The sequence below is a fragment of the Pan troglodytes genome, chromosome 8 (assembly GCF_028858775.2).
Source record: "Pan troglodytes isolate AG18354 chromosome 8, NHGRI_mPanTro3-v2.0_pri, whole genome shotgun sequence".
Lineage (NCBI taxonomy): Eukaryota > Metazoa > Chordata > Mammalia > Primates > Hominidae > Pan > Pan troglodytes.
Window position 1 is genome coordinate 111,603,768 of NC_072406.2, and position 18,736 is coordinate 111,622,503.

Consider the following 18,736-nt stretch of genomic DNA (forward strand, 5'->3'; position numbering starts at 1 on the left):
CTTAGCCCGAGAACCTTCCTCCTCTCTTCTTCCGACTCCAAGACCACTGTCCAGACACACCTGGGCCCCACTTTTCCGCTACCGCCGCCAGAAAAGGCCTCCAGGTGGAGCCCTTTCATTCCATTCTTTTGCTATCACACGCCCGTTTTACATTTCCTACCTAATTTCCACTCCACTGAATTTCCTCCCCCACAAGCCCCCGGACTGGAAGTATCATCATCCTTAATTTGAGGAAAATCACAGGAAGCGTGTTCAATACACAAGCCGGTTGAGTTGCTCACTTTGAGCCTTTTCCTTAATTCAAGAAGCCCATGATCATTCTTATCTCTCTTTTGGCTTCTTCAGCCCCTGGGAAGGTCCCTGTGCTCCTGCCTGAAAGGCTTCCCCAACTCCACTCACCAGAGGTTGGATGTTCCCTACCCCTCAGGAAAGATTCCGAGTGGAAACTCGGACAATACCTGCTCAAAGAATTCTTCCCCGTATAACTGGACATCTGGGCAGGGAAGAGAATACTTTTTTTTTTTTTTAGAAAAAAAGTCCAGCATGCCAATCTCCACTCCCTGCTTCTGCCCAAGAGAGAGCCAGAAGGGGCAGTTCCTGCAGAAGAGGCAGAGAGAGGCTGCTGTTGAGAAGCAAGCTGCGGATTCCCTTCGGACAACCATGCAAACCTGTTTTAACCATCGCAACAATTGTGCCACTTGCTTCCCCTAGCCATTTCCCCTTACCACCTAGGTCCTCTCCATTTTCCAGTTATGCTTAACACCCAGGCTGGAAAATAAGACCCCAGCAGAAGGTAGGGAAGAATTGTTCTCCATGTTCCAAAGAGTGCGGGCCATACTGAAGCCATCTTGGTATCTCGCAGAACACCTAGCAGGGTGCCTCATCTCTTCCAGGCGGATTGCTTTGTAATGGATGCATATATAAAAAAGTTCTATGGATTCTAGCCTATTTGGAGAACAGAAGCTACAGCAGTGCAAGGCCAATTCCAGGGTTTACCCTAAAGTCCACAGAGATAGTCACTACTTTTCTACTTATTTCCATTTACTACATGTGGGTTGAGAAGGTGATTCAATTTCTCTGTCACACTCTTTTTGTTTTTGAGACAGGGTCTTACTTTGACATCTAGGTTGCATTGCAGTGGCAAGAACACAGCTCACTGCAGCCTTAAACTCTCAGACTCAAGTGATCCTCCCACCTTAACCTCCTGAGAAGTAGCTGGGACTATAGGTGCATGCTACCATGCCCAGCTAGTTTTTTTTATTTCTTGTAGAGATGGGAGTCTCACTATGTTGCCTAGGCTGGTCTCGAATTCCTGGGCTTAAGTAATCCTCCTGCCTTGGACTCCCTAAGTGCTGGGATTATAGGCATGAGCCTCTGTCATACATTTATTGAACAAATACTTCCTACTGGTGCTGTGACACAGTGACTGAATGACAGTTGTCATAGGACAAATCAGACATAAGGACTTATCCTACTAATGACCGTAACACCAGTTCTAATGATCTCTTCCTTAGCGTGCTCATCCACTCATTTGGTGACCACCAAACTGCAGGGCAGTTGTAGTGGATTGAAGATAGCCATCCAATTTTTTTGCCACTTCTTCTGTTGTGATGTGGAGTCTAATTTCTCTTTCCTTTGAATCTGGCTGGCATTAGTGACTTGCTTGACCAATAAAATGTTCTGGGACTTTCAAGACTAGATCATAAGAAGCCTTTCAGCTTTCACTCAGGCCTCTTGGAGCAACTGCTCTTGAGGAAGAAGAAATCTTCATGCTGACACCACTCTGCTGTTAGAATGCCTGAGCTACCCACTTGGAGAGGCTGCATGGAAAAGGAGATGCCTGACCAGACCAGCTTCACACAGGAGAAGAAACTTTTCAAATGACTCCAGCCTCAGCTGTCATGTGATAGCAACTGAAACACCCAGCGGAGCTCATCAACATTCAGAACCACGACATAATAATAAATTATTTGTTCTTAAATACTGCATTAAAAACAAATGAATAATGGTTAGATATTATCCCTGGGGGGAGCTGGGTGAAGGGTACAAAGGAATTTTCTGTACTATTTTGTACCTTCTTGTGAATATTAAATTATTTCTAAGCCATTAACAAAACACCAGCCCACCTGATCTAGAGAAGATCCATTTTGAAAGACATAAAGACAGCTGGAGATTCTCCCTAAACCATGCCCCAGATGCTGACAATACCAGCACTGGTTGCAGCCAGCAAGTATGTGTGGCTATGGCCCTATGCACTTTGCTGGCTTTGAAGGCTCAGGAGAAAGCTCTGACCCCACCCCACACCTCCAGTGACAGGGTGACTCAGCTTCAATCCTAATGCTTCACTCATCACATCTGGGTCTCCTCCTGGGGAAACACCCAGTTCTTCCTTTTGTCTAGTGAGAAAGAGACTGCTTTAGTTCTTCATTTTTCAAAGACTGACAAAACGATATGAACGGGCATGAAATGTCACTCAGCCAAAGGACAGAGATTTTCTCTGCCTGTGTTTTTTAAAAACTCCTTTTCTTTTGTTTTAAAAAGCCCCTCATAAACAAGTGAAATCATGTCCTCATTCTGCCTTGCTTTAGAGGTATTCCACCCCACTGTCTCTTCAGGGAGATCATGCCCCTACCAGATAGCCTCCCTGGAGACCCCAGTCCTCAACTACAGCTTCCATCACAGAAGATGACTGAAAGAGTAGACTTTCTACCTCTTGTGCATTGCAGACTCTCACTCATCCATGTTGATAGCTCATGACAAATAGAGGCGGCCACTTTGAGTTGGGAGTAGGTGGCATACAGGGTGATATTGTTGAGATCAACACAGCAATCCACAAATAGTTATTGGAGAATCTGATTTTTCACAGCACTGAGCTAGGCACTGTTGAGGTATAGATGTGTGAGCTAGAGACAAAGGACTGTCATAGAAAAGCTTCAGACTTCAAGGGCCTGGACTGACATCCCAGTTTTGCCATTTACTAGCAATATGGCCTTGAGATGGTCTTTCATTCTCTCTGAGGGGACAAGAAAATTCTCCTTACCAACCCCTGGGGCTTGTGAAAATCAAAAGTGAGGGCAGTACTTTGTCAACCACTGGGCCAATGGAGGCTATTATTATCACACAGCATTGTGTGTTAGGAGGTCAGAGAAGGAAGAGGGCGCTGAGCAGGAGCTGTCAGGGAGAACTTGATGGAGGACGCTGGTCTAAAGTGGACCTTGGAGGAAGGAAAGGATTGGGAAAGGCAGAAAAGGCATTCCTCCCAAGGGGAACTGAGGGAGGGATTTGTATCCTGTGGGGGAGGGAGGAAAGTAAGGAAACTTGACCTAACCTGTGAGAGGGGTTTTGATTGAGGAACCATATGGAAAACAAGCTTAGGGAGATAAGGGAGCCCCTGATTATGAAGGATCTAGAAAAAAATAAAGATACATAACAGGATAAAGATACCGGGCAAAGGATGTGCACCTTCCTACCTGCTCTGTACCACAAAATATATCCCAAACTCCCATTCTTCTAAAGTGTTTACTACTCTGGTCTATACTGTGAAACCACCATAGTAAACTACACTGGACAATGGAAATTGAAACAGCAATAATAAGGTATCAGTTATATTGATAGATCCCATATATAGGGAGGGGACACTTTGAATTTTATTCTTTTTGTTTCACTTTTTGTTTTAGCTTTTTCATTTGTTTGTTTAGAGATAGGGGTCTCTCTATGCTGCCCAGCCTAGATTTGAACTCCCAGGCTCAAGCAATCCTCCCACCTCAGTCTCTCGAGTAGCTGGTACTACAGGCATGTGCCACTGTATCTGGCTTAGAATTTATTCTTTATGCTGAGAAACAAAATGATGTTTATCTAGTTGGCTGCCTTCTAAAAGATGTGGCAAAGTATTCTCCTAACTAGAAGGTTCTAGGACAGGGAACCCTGTACTTTTGATTCACGCACTGATCTACTCCAGCTCTAAATCAGCATACTGAAAGGAAAGGGCAGCTTGCATCTCTGCACACTCCTTCACTAAGATTCAGTCAGGCTAGAACGCCACAGCTCTAGCCCGTCATATGCCCCAAGCATGGGCATCTTGCAATTATCTGTGGCTGGGGTAATCCAACATAACAAATCAATCTCCTTCCAAGGCAAAGATCATGAATCATGAAAAGTTCTCCTTTTTGCTTTTTGTACAAGTGTTCCTAATCTTTCTTTAGCATCTTACTACTTCGGGGGTGGCGGGTGTGCTTTTATTTAACCTAAGTTTCCTCCTCATTAAAAGGAAATAGAGGAGTCTGGTTGAATGCTAGAAAAATGCAAAGCATGCCAAATATAACAGCAAATTCAGCTATATTGTGGTTAAAGAACCATTGAAAAGAATCACATCTCAAAAGCTGCTGTCTCTCCTGGTCCTTGCAAGAAGAAACCAACAGTTTTTCACAAAATTATGGCTATTCTTTCAAGTTGAATTACTTCTTGAAAACAAGTACAAAACCAAAGTAAATAAAATGTATTTAAAAATGAGAAAAACAGGCCAGGCACAGTAGCTCATGCCTGTAATCCCAGCACTTTGGGTGGCTGAGGCAGGGAGATTGCTTGAGCCCAGCAGTTCGAGACCAGCCTGGGCAACATAGGGAGACCCTGTCTCTACAAAAAAAAAGAAAAAAATAGCCAGGCAAGGTGGCATGGACCTGTATTCCCAGCTACTCAGGATGCTGAGGTGTGAGAATCACCTGAACCCAGGAGGTCAAGGATGCAGTGAGCCATGATCAAGCCACTGCACCCCAGCCTGCAACAGAGTGAGACCTTATCAAAAAAAAAAAAAAAAAAAAAAAAGAGAGAGAAACTTAGTTGGTGCCACTAGACTTAAAGTCTGAGTTGAGTTTGTGTCTGTTCTTTTTGTATTCCTGTTACCTAGCATGATAAATATACACTGAGTAAAATCTAATGATGATAGTAAATAATGTATCACAAAAATAAGAAAAGGTGATAAACTAGATCCAACACAGACAGCAGATGAAAATGATCAGTGAAGAAATCTTGTGTACCTAATGTGAGAGTACACATGTCATCACCAGGAAAAAACATATATTAACTGTCCACAATGCAAATATAGCTATGCTATCTTCTTAGCCTAAAATGCAGCCACAGTTCCTATCCTGGGGGACTTACCAATTGCTGGAGAAAACAACACACAAACTTATTCAATGGAAATACATAAAAACAATTATCTACCAACTGTCAAAAGAAAAATAGCGTGTCAGAAATTGTGCTGGCAAGTTGGAGAGTAGGTACGGTTACTCAGGAAACATGAAATTCCTTATCATCAAATACTGTTTATTGAGACTGATTTTGATCATTCGGAGAAGATGAAAATGGAGAATGAGGTTGAGCTTGAGAATAAAGTTGAAGATGAAGATCAATAATGAGGGTGGAGGCTCATTATTCACATTATCCTCATTTTAACCAGCCTGGGAAGTATATTGGACAGATATCCCCATTTCATTGATAAAGAAACTGAGGCTCAGAGAAGACTTGATGTCTTCTTCAAATATCCCAGAGGGAAGTTAGACAGTGATGGACCTAGAATTTGGTTCTATTCTTTAGCCCCAATCATGCTGAAAACAGAGTGGAGTTGATTTTTAAACGAGGGATAGTTAAGTTGTAAAGTCAGCTTACATGGTGAAAAATATGTATAATAAAAACTATGCTTGAAAAGTCCATAATTCAGCCATAAAGTAGAACAGATGTGCCCATACTTACATGCCTCTCTAAAGACATCTCCATAGCCAGTTTTTTCTCCTGGATAAGAGCAGTGCTCTATAAATTGAGTACTAGGTGGAGAATTTGGCTCATATTTAAAGACCATGTTGTTCTCCACTCCTCACCTCTCACCCCAACCCCTCCCCTGACACAGAAAAATATGTATCTATATTATATATAGAGATTCCGGAATCACACTCCTTGCTGCAAAATCCTACATCATGACAGGCACATGGCAAATGAGACCAAATGAGCTGAGCAGATTCACCTCTCCAGTCTCACTCTCTGAAGTTAAGTCTTTGCATTTTAAGTCTGAACTCTGTAGTTGGCAGATCCTATTTGTTTCTTTGCAGAGAGGCAAGCCTATTTCAAAAGGTTTCTTTTTCAAAAAGTCAACTTTATTGAAGTATAATCTACAACAATAAAACATACCCATTTTAAGCATATAGTTTGACAAGTTTCACATATGTATATACATGTGTAATCACCACCAAACTGAACAAATAAGATATTTCTGTCCCCCCAAAAAGTTCCACTGTGGCTCTTTGCAGTAATTTCCCACCTCTGACACTAGGCAACTACTGATACATTTCCCTTTTCTAGAATGTTTAGAATTTTGTATAATTGGAATTTCCCTTTCCGAAAATTTCATGTAAATGGAATCATGTAGCATGTATTCTTCTGTAAAAATGACCCATTTAAGACCAGGTGCGGTGGCTCACGCCTGTAATCCCAGCACTATGGGAGGCCAAGGTGGGTGGATCACCTGAGGTCAGGAGTTCGAGATGAGTCTAGCCAACATGGTGAAACCTGTTTCTACTAAAAATACAAAAATTAGCTGGATATTGTGGTGCACACCTGTAGTCCCAGCTACTCAGGAGGCTGAGGCAGGAGAATCGCTTGAACCCGGAAGGTGGAGGTTGCAGTGAGCCAAGATCGCGCCACTGCACTCCAGCCTGGGTGACTGGGTGAGACTCTGTCTCAAAGAAAAAAATAATAATAAACCCACTCTTAAACAAGGATTTAAGGATTTAACCCCTTTGTAGAAATATAACTACAGAAGGTAGTTAGAAGCTTTCTCTTCTAGCTCTACATCCAATCACTTTTGGCAGAATCATCTGACATGTTGTTGGTATCTCAGGCCTTGCCAGCCACCAATAGTCTTGACCCAAACTACCCTCGTAGCCACACGACCCATGTACATGTGAAAACTAAAGGTGAATCTTGCCCACCCATTAAAAGTCATTGAGGCAAACACTTCCAAATGTACTCAGAAAGAGAAACAACCTTCAGCCTCCCAGGACGGCCAAGGGTGGAGAACAAAGTGGCAAATGATCTGACCCTATAATTTGTGGCAGGAAAATTTATGACATATGGGTCTTCTAATGGGGTACACTTAGTGGACAAACGAGACTGAAAGGTCAGGTGTGCGACCTTCTAGTGTTACTAAGATGGTTGTAAGCATCATTTTCCTTGGCCTAACACATTTCACTCTGAAAGTTTGGCAGCCTCTATCACATGCCAAAAGACCTTACCCCAAAGGTTGCAAACTCAAATGCCTTCAGGGACTGGATAATAATGAATAAATAGGAATATGCTGATATAGAATGTGAGAAGTGTAGTAAGCTTGAAAGTACTTGCTTAAACTTAAAAATCTGATTCAATTTTTAAAATGCTTTGCCCATCAAGCTACCAATGACTTTCTTCACAGAATTGGAAAAAACTACTTTAAAGTTCATATGGAACCAAAAAAGAGCCCACGTTGCCAAGTCAATCCTAAGCCAAAAGAACAAAGCTGGAGGCATCACGCTACCTGACTTCAAACTGTACTACAAGGCTACAGTAACCAAAACAGCATGGTACTGTTACCAAAACAGAGATGTAGACCAATGGAACAGAACAGAGCCGTAAGAAATAATGCCGCATATCTACAACTATCTGATCTTTGACAAACCTGAGAAAAACAAGCAACGGGGAAAGGATTCCCTATTTAATAAATGGTGCTGGGAAAACTGGCTAGCCATAGGTAGAAAGCTGAAACTGGATCCCTTCCTTACATCTTATACAAAAATTAATTCAAGATGGATTAAAAACTTAAATGTTAGACCATAAAAACTCTAGAAGAAAACCTAGGCAATACCATTCAGGACATAGGCATGGGCAAGGACTTCATGTCTAAAACACCAAAAGCAATGGCAACAAAAGCCAAAATTGACAAATGGGATCTAAATAAACTCAAGAGCTTCTGCACAGCAAAAGAAACTACCATCAGAGTTAACAGGCAACCTACAGAATGGGAGAAAATTTTTGCAACCTACTCATCTGACAAAGGGCTAATATCTAGAATCTACAATGAACTCAAACAAATTTACAAGAAAAAAACAAACAACCCCATCAAAAAGTGGGCAAAGGATATGAACAGACACTTCTCAAAAGAAGACATTTATGCAGCCAAAAAACACATGAAAAAATGCTCATCATCACTGGCCATCAGAGAAATGCAAATCAAAACCACAATGAGACACCAACTCACAGCAGTTAGAATGGCAATCACTAAAAAGTCAGGAAACAACAGGTGCTGGGGAGGATGTGGAGAAATAGGAACACTTTTACACTGTTGGTGGGACTGCAAACTAGTTCAACCATTGTGGAAGTCAGTGTGGCAATTCCTCAGGGATCTAGAACTAGAAATACCATTTGACCCAGCCATCCCATTACTGGGTATATACCCAAAGGATTATAAATCATGCTGCTGTAAAGACATATGCACACGTATGTTTATAGTGGCACTATTCACAATAGCAAAGACTTGGAACCAACGTAAATGTCCAACAACGATAGACTGGATTAAGAAAATGTGGCACATATACACCATGGAATACTATGCAGTCATAAAAAAGGATGAGTTCATGTCCTTTGTAGGGACATGGATGAAACTGGAAACCATCATTCTCAGCAAACTATCGCAAGGACAAAAAACCAAACACCGCATGTTCTCGCTCATAGGTGGGAACTGAACAACGAGAACACATGGACACAGGAAGGGGAACATCACACACCGGGGACTGTTGTGGGGTTGGGGGAGGAGGGAGGGATAGCATTAGGAGATATACTTAATGCTAAATGACGAGTTAATGGGTGCAGCACACCAACATGGCACATGTATACATATGTAACAAACCTGCATGGTGTGCACATGTACCCTAAAACTTAAAGTATAATAATAATAAAATTAAATTAAAAAATGCTTTGCTGGTGAAAAGATTGCTTTTATAATTAGGCCCCTGGGTTGCCAGTTTTCTGTTACATCATGATTATATTCATGATGGTGGGAGTCTCTCCAGTGGCAGCTCTTAGAAAAGCCCTGAGCACACAGTAGGAATTTAATGAATACTTCTTGAGTTAACGGATTGTGTTTATGGACTGGGGTTTTATTGGAATGAAAAGTCTAAAGAAGTGAGTTCCTTTTATCATCTCTTCTCTCCACCTTGCTTCCCAGTAAAGTGCCTGCTCCAATTTCTGGTTGTTCCACACTTTCAGCTTGCCCACCTTGAAGCAAATTTGACACTCTAATTTTCATTTGTCAAGTCAAGCCTGCTTTTATGTCTCTGTCTCTGTCTCTCTGTCTCCCTCTCTTTCTTCTTCTTCTCCTCCTCCTCCTCCTCCTTCTTCTCCTTCTTCTTTCTTCTTTCTTCATTTTCCCATGTCCTCTTCCTCACAGGACAGAAGTTGGTTCACTTTATTCTGCAAACTTCCACCCACTTTTTGACCCCGGCATGCTGCATACCAGCTCTCTCTTTATTAACTCCCCAAGTTTGGGCTTCTCTTTCTATTATAAAAATTTCTCAGTGGCAGACGTGGTTGCTCACATCTGTAATCATGCCAGTTTGGGAGGCCAAGGTGGGAGGATCGCTTGAGCCCAGGAGTTCGAGACATAGTGAGACCCTGTCTCTCCAAAAAAACAAAAAGATTAGCCAGTTGTGGTGGCAGGTGCCTGCAGTCCCAGCTACATCCAGCCTGAAGTGCAAGGATCACTCGAGCTCAGGAGGTTGAAGCTGCAGTGAGCCGTGATTGCACCACTGCACTCCAGCCTGGACGACAGAGCAAGACCCTATCTCAAAAAAATTATCAGTAAACCTATTCACACCACTGTATTAATGACAATATGTTACTCCTCCAAGAATGCTTAGTTTCAAAGGGGATATAAGGGCACTACTGAATGCAAAGGAACACATCCAGGCAGTGAAAAAAAAACCCTAATATTTGGCCCACTCACCTCCTAGGTGACCCTCAGATCACAGTACCACTTTCATTGTGTCAATGGAGTAAGGACAATCAAGAGCCAGGTACATTTTCTTCTGCTATAAAGTAAGAAGAACAAAGCTGGACTGGCAGAAAGTTTAGTAATTATGTGCTTTGGTTTACATTCCAATTTTGCCTCTTACTAGAAGATCTTGGGCAGGTTACTTAACCTGTCCATGCTTTAGTTTCCCTACCTCTAAGATGGAGACAATAATACATACCTTGTGGGTTGCTGTGAGGGTTAGAAGAGTTAATATATCTAAAGCCCAAGAAGAGAGGTTGGCACATAATTAGAATCATGTGAGTGTTAGCTGTTATTGCTTGCAGATTAGGGCCACTGTCTACTTACAAGGTTGGAGAGTTAAAAGGGCACCAGCATTAAGACATTTAGCATGGTACTTAGCACACAGTAAATGTTCAATAAATTTCTATAGTTACTTGAGGGTATGGCAGGCTAAATAATGGCCCCTGTATTAGTCAAGGTTATCCAGAGAAACAGAACCAATAGAGGAGATAGATAGATGTAGACATAGATATAGATACAGATATATCTCCTATATAATAGGATATGGCTGTAAACATAGTTGTCCTTATCTTAACAGCTTTCACCCTGAAAATGTGGCAGCCTCTATCACATCCCAAAAGGCCTTGCCCCAGAGGTTGCAAACTCAAATGCCTTCAGGGGCTGAATAAGTAATGAATAGATTGGAAATATGCCAATATAGAGTGTGAGAATTGTGGTGAGCTTGAAAGTACATGCTTAAACTAAAAAACAAATCGGATTCAATTTTTAAGATGCTTTTTTGGAAAAGCTATATATATATATGAGAGGAGAGAGAGAGAGGAGATTTATTGCAGGAATTGGCCCATGCGGCTATGGAGGCTAAGTCCCATAATCTGCCATCTGGCCTGAGAATTGAGTGGCTGATGGAGTAAGTGCTGGTCTGAGCCCTAAAGCCTGAGAACCAAGAGCGTCGTTATCTGATGTCTGAGGGCAGGAGAAGATGGATGTTTCAGTTTAAGCAGAAAGAGCAAATTTGCCCTTTCCTCCACTTTTTCTTCTACTCAGGCGCTCAACAGGTTGGAGATGCACCCCCACATGGGTGAGGATGGGTCTTCCTTCCTCAGTCTACTGATTCCAGAAACACCCTCACAGAAACATCCAGAAATAATGTTTTCCCAGCTATCTGGGCATCCCTTAGCCCAGTCAAGTTGACACATAACATAAAACATCACAGCCCCCCAAAAAATCCAATTTCTCACCCTATGGAACCTGTGAATGTTTCCTTGCATGGGCAAAGGGGTCTTTGCAGGATCTTGAAATGAGGAAATTATTCTGGATCATCCAGGTAGGCCCTAAATTAATCCCAAGTGTCCTATAAGAGGGAGGCAGAGGATGATTAGACTACAGAAGAGACACACGACAGAAGACGAGAGAGGCAGGCTCAGAGGTAGAAAATGCTATGCCACTGGCTTTGAAGATGGAGGAAGGGGCTGCAAGCCAAGAAATAACAGCAGCCACCAGAGGCTGAAAGAGGCAAGAAACAGATTCTCCCCTGGAGCCTCCAGAAGGAACCAGCCCTACTGTCACCTGGATTTTAACCTCATAAGACTCAATTTGGACTTTGCATTTCCAGAACTGTAAGAGGATGAATTTCTGTTGTATAAACCACTAAGTTTGTGGCCATTTGTTACAGCAGCCACAGGAAACCAACACAGAGTGCTCATTTTATCCAGAGGCTCCTTTATAGCACAGTAGGATCTTCAAGGAAATCAGGGGAGCAAGGATGCTTTAGGGATAAACAGCTGTTAAGACTCTTTGGAGAAAACACATTTTGGTACCTCTCTTAACCACAGGGAGAATCCAGTTAAACTTTCTTTTGCGCTGGGTTTGGAGGGAAAGGAAGGAGCTGGTGATCCCAATCTATTTGCAGCAATGGAAGAGTCAATAGCCAAAATGGTCATTTTTTGCAGTTTTTTAAAACAATAGAGTTTGTTATTTCTTTTCCAAATGCATCAGCAGGACCAGTGGAGAAGGTCTGGAAAGCAATAGCTAAGATTAGCTCCCAAGCTCCCACTGAGACCTTGAGTGGCTGTCAGCTCTGCAGGGAACAGCAGCAAACCCTCACGCAAATGGCCTATAAAAAAGGCCTTGTCAGAGGCACCTTGACCTGCCAGGGCTTCTCTGGTACTCTGATTCCCAGCGGCCCTCCCAGGGTTATGCTCCCTTGCATGATGTATTTCCCCTGCCTTTTTTAGAGCTGCATTATGCTTGCTCCAGGAAACAGCCTCTTCCTTCTCATAAACACAGCCTTGAGTTTCTGACCAAGCACCCTGCCACTCCGTGGCTCCTCGTCCATCCATCACACCTTGCTGTCACCCTGGCCGTGATTGTGAAGAACTGGTCCAACTCCAGAAGTGAAGTCAGGGTGGGGAGAAGGAAGGGCCAAGCCATGGGAGCAGCCGAGGTCACACACACCCCAATTCCAGCCCACTGATGAATTCCTTGGAAGCTGGCTGGACTGCACAGTGAGCAAGCCTTTCCGATGACCCAGCAAGTATGTTGGAAAGGTCTTGATAAGGTCACCACCAGAGCTAGGCTTGGCATTTCCACTCCCTCAGATGCATGTGCAGAGCTCAGGGATAGGCTAGATCAGAGATGCCAGGGAGAGACTGAATCCTGAAAAGAGTGTGTACCCATGTAAGAGAAGGGAGACGTAGTGAAAAACCCTGGTTCCTTATAAGCGGTATTATAGATATAGCTAAGGATGAGATTTGAAGGGTCAACATGACCCACCCACAACATATATGCTCCATTGGCTCTGGTAGTGCACCTGGAATTCCCATTAATGGTTTAAAAAGAGCTAACATGTATTGAATGCTGAACGTGTGCCAGGCACTTTTCTCAGTGTCTCATTCAATCCTCTCCCTCATCCTATCAGGTAGGTATCATCACTCATTTTACAGATGAGGAAATTGAGGTATGCTGTATAAGTTATGAATGGTCACAAAGCCAGTAAGTGGTAGAACTGAGATTCAAACCCATGCAGCAACCCAGTGTCCACACTGTTTACCATCACGCTACCCTGCTTCTCACAAGCAGCCAAAACATTAAAAACAGGACAATTGATGCAGATATTATCTAGGAGTGTGAATATCAAAAAGTTATTTCCTCTGCTGCTCCCAACACTTGCCCCTTCCTTCTCTCCCCCATGGGGAGAGAACTTATCCAACTCTCCTCTCTGGAGTTAGATAAGTTCTCCATAATCACAGCGAGGAGCATGGAGGAAGCCATCCAGAATGCTAGAAATGTTCTATATCAGGGTCTGGATATTGGTTATACAGTATATATTGTGTAAAAATTCATCAAGCTGTGCACTTAAGATTTGTGTACTTTCCTGTATGTGCATAGTATATCTTAATTAAACATACAAACACACAGTCTCCCTCATTCTCCCTTCTCCTCTCCATTCCCTTCTTATTATTGCCAGGGCCTTCCTTATGAAATTTTGAATCATGCAGCTATTTAGGTAATTGGGTGGTAGAGGGCAAAGAGTATTGTAACCTTTGTCAATGTTTTTATTTAGGAAGAAGGAAGTTTGAAGGAACTACAACAGATTTGGTGCAATATGTACCTGCAAGAGAATGGAAGCTGGGGCTTGGAGCAGCAGAGAGAGAGGAGTGTATGTCCCACTGCCTTGCCATGGTCAGGGGCTGATCACCCCTGCGGAGGCGCATAAGGTGATGGAGTGATATATTATTTTATCCATACTGCACCCCTTTCATAATCCTTCAACCTGATTTTCCCCAAAAACACTCAGTGCAAAACATGCTTTCAGCTCTTATCACATCTAATGGCCTTTTCTCTCAGTTGTCATCCTCCTTGATGTCCTGTAACCATAGGCCTTTTTTTTTTTTTTTTTTGAGGCGGAGTTTTGCTCTTATTGCCCAGGCTAGTGGGCAATGGTGTGATCTTGGCTCACCGCAACCTCTGCCTCCTGGGTTCAAGTGATTCTCCTGCCTCAGCCTCCTGAGTAGCTGGGGTTACAAGCGTGTGCCACCACGCCCGGCTAATTTTTGTATTTTTAGTAGAGACAGGGTTTCACCATATTGGTTAGGCTGGTCTGGAACTCCTGACCTTGTGATCCGCCTGCCTCAGCCGGGCCACCTTTGGTCTTTTGACCAAGCCCTGCCTTCTTTGGTGGAACTCTTCATCTGACTTTGGTGGTACTACACTATCCTCTCATTCTCTCTCTCCAGTGCTTCTTCTCTGTCTCCTTCATTTGTCACTTCCTTCTTCTGATGACCCTAAACATGACTCTACGTTAAGACTTCATCCTTACCGGGTGTGGTGGCTCACGCCTGTAATCCCAGCACTTTGGGAGGCCCAGGCAGGTGGATCACCTGAGGTCAGGAGTTCGAGACCAACCTGGCCAACATGGTGAAACCCCATCTCTACTAAAAATACAAAAAAAAAATAGCTGGGTGTGGTGGTGGGTGCCTGTAATCCCAGCTACTTGGGAGGCTGAGGCATGAGAATTGCATGAACCTGGGAGGTGGAGGTTACAGTGAGCCGAGATTGCGCCATTGCACTCCAGCCTGGGAGACCCAGTGAGACTGCTTCTCAAAAAGAAAAGAAAAGAAAAAAAGACTTCATCCTTGGCCTCTCCACATCTTACTCTCAATTCTGTCTCTATTCATCTCCTGCCATGGCCTTTACCTACCATCACCTCTATCTCAATGAGTCCTAACTCTACAGTTAGGACTCATTATAGATAATATATTTTATTATCTATTATACTATTATTATAGATATTTTTTCTGAACTGTAATCCTGCATCTCCAAGTGACAACTCAACACCTCTATCTAGAGGTTTTTCCAAAAGCAGCATGCGAAATGGATGGGAAGCAGCATGCCACTTCCCCATAATCAGCTCCAAGCCTGAATTCTTCCTTTCATCCCAGCTCAAACCTTGGCATCTTCCCTGATGCTTCTTCCTCTTTTCCAATGTCCAGTAAATCCCTACATCCCATAGCTCTTTCTTTGCAAGATCTCCCCAACCAGTTCTTTCTCCAAGGCAGATCCTCATCAGCTCATCTCAAACTCCTGGTAAGGTAGGCAGGGAGACTGGAGTCTTTGAAAAGGTAGTTCCTTACCCAAATACCTTCCTCCAAAGCCCAAAATTCCACATCATCAAATCATCATATTGTGTAAAGTACCACCATCTCCTGCAGTCTTCTTTTAAGATGCAAAATTCTTAGGAGGAAGGACGTGGTTTTAAAGTAAGAAGACAAGTTTGAATCCCAACTCTGTTCTTTAGTGTGTCGCCTTTCAGCAAGTCCTGAGCTTCATGGAACCTTTGTTTTCTGGTATTTAAAACAAGGATATTAATTCTTCCCTAGCTACCTCACAGCTAATGTTGCTTTGAAGAGAAATTTTAAAAGACCTACGAGCTCTTCAATATGTATTATTTGGTTATGTTCCCAGCAACTTTGTGTAAATGGTTTTGCTGTTTCTCTAAGAGAAAGGACAAGGGTGCTTGGTACTGAAGGATAAGGAGCCTGCCTGGTTCTGCTGGTTTGCCTCAGAGCAGCCCTGTAACTCTATCACATAATTACATGTATGTATAATACATATCTATAATTATATGTATATGTACATATAAAATACATATATTACATATGTATATTATATATGTAATGTCATCTTAGAATGACATCTAAGATTATTTTTAAAAATAAACAAATTACACCTATTAGATATATGCATAATTATATATTATATAACATAATCACATATATGTATATAATCACTTGTAATGGTACCAGATTATGAAGAGAACTGAGGAATAGTGGTCTACTAAAATCTAGAAATATCTGTAAATATATTTAGGTAAAATGTGGTAGTTGGAAAGTATGTTAAAATACTCAGCAAAGACAAAGATGAAATGAAATGGAAAAATGTTAATAATTTTTAAATCTAGGTAGTGGATATGTGGATGCTCATTATGATGCTCTATCTACTTTTACATGTTTCAAAATTTGTATAATAAAAATCTGAATATATTAAAGACAGAAGTAATTAAAAATATTAAAATATTCATCATATGCTTTTAAACTTTTAAAATAAGCTATGAAACAATAAATAGAGTATGTTACCATACTTGTACCAAAAAAAAAAAAAAAGGAAGAAAAGGAATATAAATTGTAGCACTGGCAGTAAACACCCACCAAGTTATCACTTTGTTATTGCTGGATGGGATTGTGATTCTTAAAAATCATCTTATTTTGCTTTTCCTGTTTTGTAATTTTTATCAGATAATTATTTGCTTTTTGTTTAAATTGCAGAAAATGCTATCTAAAATTCAATAAATAACACCTATTAGATGAATATTTCAGAGACTGAGGATAACCTGTCTTGGTGAAACTATAAAAAAAACAGGCACTTCCATTCCTATTTGATGAGAATGTAAACTATTATAATCTTTTTAGTGAGTAAATTGGCAATAACTATTAAAATTCTAAATGTTTGCTGGGCACGGTGGCTCACGCCTGTAATCCCAACACTTTGGGAGGACGAGGCAGGTGGATCACGAGGTCAGGAGTTCGAGACCAGCCTGGCCAACATAGCGAAACCCCGTCTCTACTAAAAATGCAAAAAATTAGCTGGGCGTGGTGGTGGGCACCTGTAATCCCACCTACTCGGGAGGCTGAGGCAGGAGAATCGCTTGAACCAGGGAGGCAGAGGTTGCAGTGAGCCGAGATCATGCCACTGCACTCCAGCCTGGGCAACAGGGCGAGACTTCATCTCAAAAAAGATTCTAAATATTTACGTCCTATTTTTCAGAAATAAATAAAAGAAGAAAGAAAGAAAATAAAGCCCCAAAAAGAAAAAGTGGAGATGAAATAACCCAGGGGGTCATCGATAATGGACTGGCTAAATCCATCATGGTTCATCCATACAATGGACTATTACGCAGAAGTATGTGAGGCAACAGTAAGTGGTATTTGGTGGGGAGGTAGGTGCAGAAACCTTGTATAAAATGCTACCATTTGTGCAAAAGGTAAAAAGGAAGAAAAAAGGAATATGTGCTTATTGTATGTGGATAAGATGTTTCTGAAAGATACATTTTAAAAACTGATAACATTGGTGGACTCTAGAGAAGGAAACTAGGGGCTGGGTATGTGGGAAAATAGGATACTTACACATTTTGAAATTAGAAAAACATGAATTTAATGCCCATTCATATAAATATAATTACAATTAAATACAAAATACAAAAATAGGGTTACAGCTCTTTTAGAATTTGTCTAGCAGATTTTCCAGTAAAAAAAAAAAAATACAAAATATGCTAAAACAAAAAAGGGAGGGTATGGCATCAAGTAAGTACATTTCCAAATGAGTGCAATTACAAGAGAAAGAACAACCAGAATGACATCTAAGATCATCTTAAAAGCCTCTGGTTCCTTTTTTTTTTTTTTTTTTACCATGATTCTACCAATCAAGGCTGCTAGAAGTATTATAACAATAGATTTTACTATTTGCCCCATGGCACAGGTTTTAATGATGGGTTTGGAAATCAGGGTTCTAGCCTTGCGTTACCCATGGTAGCGCAATGGGAGATGACGGGTTTCTCCATCATTCTTCCTTATAATCACACTTCGACCCTCCCCTCCAGGACCAAGCCTTTTCCAAATATTCAGAACTTTACTGAAAGGGGCAAAACCTGATGAGGCAACTTGTATACAGTTTGCTTTGGTGCCTCTGTGAGTACATAATCCATTGGGCAGATCACCTGTTAACGTCTCCTTTCCTTCAAGATCCCAGACTTCTGGGGTCCCCCTCTCCTCTTGGGAGATGTGTACTTAAGGCTCTGGAGCTGGCTGTCCTTAGGCCAGGCAAACACAAAGCTCAGAGAATGCCATGCGGAGCAAATATAGGCTGATTGGCTTGGGGGTTTTTCTGCACATGTGTCAGCTTGATTAGCCCCAAGGTGCCTTCCAATTCTAACATTCTGCTGTTCTAGAAATCCAGGATTTCCTCTATTACCCCAAGTGACTGAAAAGTTAGCTGAACAGCTAGACATACATAATGTCCTTGATTTTTGCAGCTTCTTACATAGGTCTGGCTCTTTTCTGAAATAAAAATTTTATGTTAGGATCCAGAATTTAACCTCACACCATAGCCCTACCTTTGTTTGTTTGCTATTTAGTTTTTTTCACCTCCCAATTATAAGACAAGGTAGAAGTAATAGAATCAAGAAGCTGAATTCCAAGCTAGCAATGGGGAAAGCTGAGAGCCAATCCAATGTGTACCATAGAATCCTCAAAGTCTCAGAACAAGCTGCATCAGGCATGAAAAATGGAAGATGCCTCCCTGAGAATTTGACCAGACCAAGAGGAAATACCTACAGATTCTGACATTGAACGTTATGCAACAAACAGCTCACCCAAATCACAATACAGTGAGGCTCAGAGTCAGAAGTCCCACTCTTCTTCGAGGTTCCCATCAGCACATTTAGATCAGATCTTAATCAGAAGTCTACATACATCCAAGTAGCATGACACATCCAAGGAAAGCCATTATCATGAAATACAAAGATTAAAAAAAGTCAAATGTAACTTGAAAGATACAGCAATTATGCAGAGAGAAGAAAACAAAACTATCAATATTACCTTAAGAGAA

The 18,736-nt window shown here is 41.8% G+C and overlaps 1 pseudogene; it reads left to right on the forward strand.

Moving 5' to 3' along the window:
- The first annotated feature begins 17,334 nt into the window (after positions 1-17,334).
- On the forward strand, positions 17,335-17,377 carry LOC112204667 (U7 small nuclear RNA; annotated as a pseudogene).
- The last annotated feature ends 1,359 nt before the right edge of the window (positions 17,378-18,736 follow it).